At 40.9% G+C, this 7,963-nt stretch overlaps 1 long non-coding RNA gene across 1 annotated transcript; it reads left to right on the forward strand.

Annotated features, from left to right (window-relative positions):
• The first annotated feature begins 813 nt into the window (after positions 1-813).
• On the forward strand, positions 814-2,458 carry LOC114060534. Its single transcript, XR_003571910.1, has 3 exons — positions 814-950; positions 1,646-1,768; positions 2,431-2,458. It is a non-coding gene; the product is annotated as an uncharacterized LOC114060534 (long non-coding RNA).
• The last annotated feature ends 5,505 nt before the right edge of the window (positions 2,459-7,963 follow it).

The raw sequence follows: 7,963 nt of genomic DNA on the forward strand, positions 1-7,963 counted from the left end.
TTTTCAATGTCTCTTTTATGAAAAAACAAAGAGAAGAAGAATTTGCCTTTAAAGACATAAAACTGCCTGTCTGAGCTGGTGCACAGCAGTGTGGCAGCTCCTGGCACAGCAGCCTCACCCCCAGTATCACCAGGATGCCTGGATGGCTGCTCCAGCTGTGCTCCCTCCCCTCAACAGACTGAGCTCCCAAATCTTACGGGCACAGAAAGTAATGGAAAATTCTGTGTTATGGAGTACATAACTCACCTGAGACCAAACTCTGCAGAGACTGCTTAGCTTGCTTCGTCTTGCAAATCCTTTTCTGAGTAAGAAAAAGAAAAGGAGGAAGTTATTTATCTGGAATGCTTTGATGAGTGCTATTTGTAAATCCTTTCAATTGTTTTTTCCTGTCATGAGAACCTGTAAGGCCAGTGTGTGCTTTTTGTGGGGTGTTTGCAGCCAGACATGTCCACATCTGTGGAATATTCCTGTCTTGTGCATGATTCCTCTCCCTCTGCTCTTCAGCCCAGCTGACTGAAGCCTTTTGAAATGACTATCAGATTTGTACATCTGTGATTTGGGGTTTTTTTGGAGTTTGGGTCCTCCCTCCCCGTAGTTAATACACAGAAGGCTTCTCCAATTAGCTTGACTGACTTAGTCACTTCTGTTGGATACTCAGGCAGTCACTGCAGCCGGAATGAGGTGGTTCCCAAGTTTTAAAGGAAAAATGAGCCTGCCCTCTAGCTGCTGAGCGCACCCTCGTCCCCGCTTCTTTGGCTTTCAGGCAGGACAGAATATCAGTTTTGCTTCCACCCCTCGTGCTTCCTGGGCTCTGATAGTCCTTGCCCTGCTCAGGGGCTCCAGCTGGGTTTGCCACATGGCTCCTCTGCACAGATACAACCACCATGGATTAACTGATAAAGGATGACTGCACGACTTTTTGAAGTAAAGCTGATTCTTCAAGCCTCAAGGTAGCAGTTTATGGAATACTTTCACCTGCATTGCGATCATCATGGTGAGTAACCCCTTTCTTGAAGGGCAGGACCATCTCTTTCAGCCCTCTAAGTCTGGTGATGCACAGCATTCAAGGTCAGCACCTGGGTTTAAACCAGATATAAGGACCACACTGGTGAGAGGAGAAATTGTAACAGGAATATCAGCACAGTTCAATGGGTTTCAGCTATGGTGAAGCCTGGCAGTGGCCGTTCACAAAACAAAGTAATTTCTCCAATGGTCTGAAAGAAAAAAATGGCACATAATTTCAGAAACATTGAAAGAGTTGCTTTGAGTTTTTTGGGGGGTCGTTTGTTTTTATTCTAGAAAATGCAAAGAGTTTGTTGCAGAGAAAAGCCCTTTCAAGATGGACTATTATGTTTCAAGCATATGAAATGAAAGACAAGACATGAATGTTTGTGGCAAGTGGCTTTTTTTTTTTCTTTTTTTTTTTTTTTTTTTTTTTTTTTTTTTTTTTTTTTTTTTTTTTTTTTTTTTTTTTTTTTTTTTTAATTGCTGCCTCCACCTAATGAAAGTGCTGGAGATAACATGGATCAGGTCCAGATCCTTTCTTTCACTGGAGGGAGTGACTTGGACAGCCATTGCCCAGAGTTAATGACGACAAAGCTCTTCCTTTCATAAATGCAAATATGTGCTCTGTGTCCTCTGACAGGCATCCTGGCTCTCATCCCAAGAGACCATGGTACTGGCGGTCCTTCAGGGGTTTCCAGTGACCTCTTCTTTAGACATCATCTCACTTTGCTTGTTGCACTTTGGGGCTTACCAAGGCACACAGGTACTTATCAACAAAGGGGTTAGGCCACCTTGCTGAGAAGGGAGCAAGACGATCAAATTAACTCTTTTGAAGGCAAAGCATAGTTCTTAATTGAAACTTCTGTTTCTTGGATAAATGTCCTGACTGAAAGCTTAACACCTTTTGGTGTTTTTAAGATGTAACACCTTTTTTCTGAATAAAATAGCTGTAGGGCACTAAAAAGTAGTTGAAGTGAACAATAAAATCTTCCCTGACCCATGTAAGAAGTAAGGAGGAGGGAAAGGTGAAGATCACTTTAAAGCTTTCTGGTTTATTTTTTTTCTTGGAAAAGTTGGATTTTAACTACCATGAATTTTGTGGGAAGTGCCCACCATCACTGAATACTTAAAAGTAAAATGTACAACCTCCTCTCCACCAAATACTTGGTTAAGGTGGTGGGGCAGAGTGATAAGGTGGGCAGTCATAGGGGAGCAGGCCCCGTGAAGGCTTTGAAGATGATGGAAAACAGCAGAGAGCTGTAAGGACAGGCCAAGGTGCTGGAAATTCCTTGAGGGAGTCTGAGGGTGCAATGAGGAATGAAAACTTGCTGGGGCTGATGAGAGGGATGGGCTGTTACGGGGCAGGTTTGCGGTGGCGCTCGGGATGTGTTACGTGTGCTGTCCCTCAACTCACTTCTTCAACAGCGAGCTGGAGACACACGGAACGCCTGGCAGAAGCGGCGTGTCTGTAAATCATGTTTTAAAAGGAATTTTCCACTTGGGAAGCCACTAGGTGGCATGTGAGGTGTAGCAGAGCCGAAGCGCAGCAGCAGGAGGGAGAACAGGCTCCTCGATGGTCAGTAACTCCGTGCTCCAGCACGTCACAGATGGGTGCGTGTCGTGGGGGTTTAGTGTTTTTTTGCCTTTTTTTTTTTTTTTTTTTTTTTTTTTTTTTTTTTTTTTTTTTTTTTTTTTTTAATTTAGTTGTTGTTATTGATTTCCTTTAAAAAAGGAAAAGAAAAATTCGGGTTTTTTTGAGCCACAGTATGTTAACAGGGAGGAACCAGCTCACAGTTCTCCACAGAGGCCTCCAGAGGTGTGAATGTAGCCAACCACCTCTTATCAGACCATATCTGAGCCGTTATAGCTGTCACCATTTACTTCCTGCTGCGTTTTCAAATTTAAACTGAGTGTTATTTTACATGGACATTCACTGACTAGGCCTTTATCTCTGGCCAAATATATTTTATAAAGGTCACTGAATAACCACCATTAGTCTCTACCTACTCTTGCAGGGGACACTGCTGGAGCTGTTGTCCCGCTCTCTCGCCTTTTTCTTGTAGTGAACCATTTAGTAATTTTTTGTGTATTTTTTGGTTTTTTGTTTGTTTGGGGTTTTTGTGTGTGTGTGTGGTTTTGTTGTCTTTTTTGTTGTTGTTGTGGTTTGGTTTGGGGTTTTTTGATTTTTTTTTCTTGTTTGTTTTTTTAGTGTGTGTTTGGTTTTAATGTTCAAGTCGAACAAACTCCATCAAAGATCCCATGCAAACCCAAATGACTGATCAAGGCCACTTATTTCTAACAATGGGTCACAAACACATCCTTGTTTCAATAGGTAAAAGCGTCTTCTAAAATGAGCTTTTGATTCATGTCTCCAGTGGTATTTGCAAGTAACACCACAGAAGTCTCTTAAATTCTCCCAGTGCAGTAGTGGCATATGCCAGCTTGGAATCAGCCCTGTGAATCCTGATCCTCTGGATTGTTTGGTCATGGCACTGAATGGTATTTTCTCCCAGATATCCAGCTTGCAGGAATATTTTGATTTGAAACAGAAAACAAGTAATCAACAAATGGAATGATGTGTTGAAATATATGAAAAATAAAGGATGCTTCTACAAAAATGTGGAAACATAAGTAACCTTGGCTATTTATCTACAGGGGGATAGAGATTCTACCTGGTAATGAGTCCTGGTGTCTACGAAGAGAGATGCAGCAAAGTGTTTTGAAAGAAAAAGATGGGGATTAGGCACTGTACTTCTACACTGAGCATCCTGTGTACAATCACCACCAACCACCCATGAAATCTGTAGGCTGGACGTGTGAAAGGTGAGGGCAGGGACATGTTCCCACTCTTACTTGCAAAGAAAACCCAGTCTCTAATTTGATTATGAATTCCAGGGACTCATTGTTAGCTCTGGAGATGGTTTGCTGCCTTTGTCTTTCTGCCCCAGCCAATATTTGGATAGTACTGGCTGGATGGTCTCCATCTGGGACCTACATAGGACCACCAAAACATGCATATTTCTACTACTTGAAGCTTTGAGCAGATTTATAAATTAAGCAACAATTTAGAAGTTTTGGGAAAGACTGGTTGGTTTAACTACATGTGCTTTTTCATCATAAACACCACTTAAGGCTTTTCAAAGCAAACCAGCATGGCTGATGTTGCAATTTCAGCATCAGCTGTCAAAACATCCCTCTTGGTGGCTCCCTTGTTCCTGTGGTATGTGGGCCTGTGTGGCTGGCTTTTGGCTCTGCAGTTCAGAAGAATCTGTAGAACTGAGCAACAGGATGAAGGGAATCCAGCCACTTTAAAACAGAAAGCCAAACCCCAAACAAATACGCTATTTAGTAATTTCTAACTGAATTTCTCCTTTGTCTAAGGATTCAGCCTGTAATAATTGGGTGTGGAGGCTCTCTCTATATGTTTTTGCTGGTTCAAAGTAAACAGCTCTGCCGTGTGGGAGCAGTGATAGAACTATATTGTCCTACTTGATTAGCAATAAGAAAACACGTGTAAAAAATATGAGGTAGCATTGGATTTGCTGTGAAGAGAGAAGGTGCTCAAGGAGCCCACAGTCTCCAACAATTGCTGTCTCCTGCCCTCTGCTTTGTTCGGGGATGTTGCCCTCTCCTTCCTTTTGCAGAGTGCTTCATCTTATTTCACTCCGTCTGATAGGGAGCATGGCTTTGTCATTTAAGTTCGTGTAAATTAAAGAACAAGTAGCTCATCAACTGGTGTCCCAGAAGATGCAGTAAGAAGTAGACAAATGCTATACGGCCTAAAGTAGAAGAAGATTTACTTTTAAATGCACTTGCTTTTGACATGCTGACGCTGCATGTTATAGCCACACAGGCACAGAGACCTTCCTGCAGCAGAAACAGATATTGAAGAAAAAACCTATGTGAGGAACACTCAAATGGAGATGGTTTCACTCTCATAGATGTCTGAGAAATCCGAAATGTGCACCATTCACTTTACAATCGACCCAAACTCCTGAGGGCTTTGCTGTTTAACAGAAGGGTCATACAGATCTTTCACACCTCCATAACAGCCTGAAGGTAACCCATCTGACCTGTTCTGCAGGGTCTTGTGTACTTGAACTGGGCTTCCAAAACCCCAGCAGATAGGAGCAGAGGGGTTTTCTGCTGTTATTGCAACACCAGTTTTCCCAAGAACTTTAGCTGAGCTCACCACTGTTCCATCCAGACTTCTTGAAGAAAGATCATTCTGGTCCCACTTCAGGAAAGAGTTTATTTCCTCACCAGAAGTCAGTGTCCTGATCCAACTTCAGTGATGTAAGGCACAGACAGGGAGAGGCCCTGGTCTTTTGCCTCAGGCCAGGTCAGCAATGAGGACACACCTACAGTACTCTGTCAGCAGGGATTTTATTTTTTTCTACAATTACAACAACAATATTTTTTTCCTAAAAATTTTCTAAAATGTTGGCTGAGGTAACCGTCTTGCCTTACACTCTTATCCAAAGCAGATATTTGGTAAAACTTTGCAAAGTAGAGGTTGAGCCAGGGTTTGCACTTTGATATCGCAATAGAAATGTTGCTTAGGACAATGGGAAAAGAATGAAGTTCCTCAGGCAGTGCTGGGTTTGGGTGCCATTCCAATGAAAGCAACTCATGATCATGTGTTTAATTTTCAACTCAAAGCTTTTAGTGCATGTTCCTCACTAAAACAGGTTTCCAGGCACTGTGTTGAGCTATGTGGTACAAACCAGAGACACGGAGCAAGAATCTTCAGGTCTTATGGACAGGAAGGCCCATAATTTAAAGAATCAGAATGAGATCACAATTGAAAAATATTTGTATGGACTCAAATTTTTCATGTTGAATGCTGAAATGTTTTGAATGTGAATGCTTTGAATATTGAAATATTTTTATTAGGCTATAAAATAAAAATGTTGTGTTCTGGCAGTGTCAAAATAGAACTTTCAGCCTTATCCAAATGGATGTTTACATTTTTTCCCTATTGAATGTCAGTGAAATCATCCCATTTTCTGGGATTTCTGGGATTCAGCATGACTGTGTTTTCCCATGCACACCACTGTGTGAAAATTTTCATCTCTTTCTAGCTATGACTATTGGCTAGTGAATCAGTTAACTTACTTGCTGTACAGTTTTGTTCTAAGAAATTCTTTAAAAAATAACATTTGAATAAAAGCTTCACCGAAACAAGTATGTTTGAAATCTGGTTAGAAACATCTTACCTGCAGTGTGCTGTGTTCTGAAAAAGCATTACTATTATGATAAAATATCTTCTCTCTTTCATCTGTTACCTACTTTAATGTAATTTCTCTCAAAAATTATGAATACCTACTGAATAAAACTTTGTATATATATCCACCATTTATTTTTATTTTTAACTCACCCTAAGGAATTAACCTCAGTGTATTAACCTCTTAGAAGTCCATCTGGCACCTAAGGTCACACTTATGGCATGTTTTGGGCAGTTGAGGAAGTGGAGAGGTATGGTCTGACATGCTGTGTGCATTACCATGTGAGCTTGCAGCAAAGCTGATGAGATCAGCAGCAGCAGCCCAATTTCCCAGAAGCTCTGGATGGTTTTGTTTCACTATTATCAGTACCTTCCCAGAAGCTCAGCATGGTTTGGTTTCACTATATTGGTGGCTTCTCCTGAGCTTACTCATAAAATAACTGGGGGGTGGAGAAACTCATCTCTTTTAGCATGAAGACTCTGGGCAACCTTAAGACGTTTTGCCCTTCCTCAGTTTCCACACATCGATTAGTACATGTGGTGCAATGTTTTACTGTAAAATTTAGGAGAATCGGATTGCAATGTGCCAGAACGTGAAGCAGTGAAGAGGAAAAGGAGGGAAGTCAAACAGTTCCAGATCCTCTGATTGGTCTTGAGTTCCTCTGCCAAAATGTGGTGATCACACTGCCCTGTATTTTCAGTTTCCTTTATCATGAGACAGAAGAGCTTGACCCACACCAGGAAAACTAGTAGACTTCCTGACATTCCTCCCATTCCACTGACACAGAGACACAGTAAATGGAAATAAAGTCCTGACACTATACCAAAGCACAAAGTGAAGAAGGGAAAGACTCGTCTGAGTAATCATTCTGTAAATGCATATGTAAGAAGTGATAGAAGATAGAACATTTTTCCACTTGGAAATATTATTCTTTTAGGAAGCCCTATTTTTTTCCTGTGATGATGTGGTGACAACCTATTGTAAACATGAACAGCACAATGAGGAGTATGTCCTAGTTAGAGGATCAGGAACAAACCTCTTTAAGTCACAGACAAAAGAGTCTTTTTGAATGCATTTATACTATCTCAGTGCAGTGATTAAATTTCCAGAAAAAAAATTCTCAAGAAGTTTTCATTCCATATTGTTTATTTTATTATTACTATTATTATTATTTTTTTATTTCTTGTATCTTAACAGTTGATAGCAATGATAGCAGCCATAGAATGTAATTATTACAGTTGCTGTTCTTATTTTGGTTTAATCAGAGCCAAAACTTTTAAGAACTGCAAATCAAGGGTGGTGAGTGCTTCCCTGGCTTCCAGGAAGTGATCACCAGTGACAGCTAGAGATCCTATATATTATTTGTCAGATTTATCATATTTTGAGTCTTGCAGGCAGTGGAGCAATAAAACACCACTGCATGGGAAATGATTTAACATCATGTGGATTGATCCAGAAATAAACCTGGCCAGCGTGCAGGTACAGAGAACATGGACACTGGAAGCTTTGTAGAAGAGGTGGTTTGCCAAATGCTAGAGTTTCTTTATTGCTCACCTCTAATAATAGCTTTCCTTTTTTAAAAATTGGATATTCATCCATGCTGACAGTCCGAAAAGGCACTTTCATTGCCCATTTTAGCAGTGTGGTGCATAAGCATGTGCCAGACACTACTGTTATTACCAGAAATACTACGCTGGCTTAGAAAAATGACCTTTCTGGGACTGATGCTG

Source organism: Empidonax traillii, unplaced genomic scaffold, assembly GCF_003031625.1.
Source record: "Empidonax traillii isolate 1590-97213 ecotype Southwest subspecies unplaced genomic scaffold, ASM303162v1 scaffold277:size2070623, whole genome shotgun sequence".
Taxonomy (NCBI): Eukaryota; Metazoa; Chordata; class Aves; order Passeriformes; family Tyrannidae; genus Empidonax; species Empidonax traillii.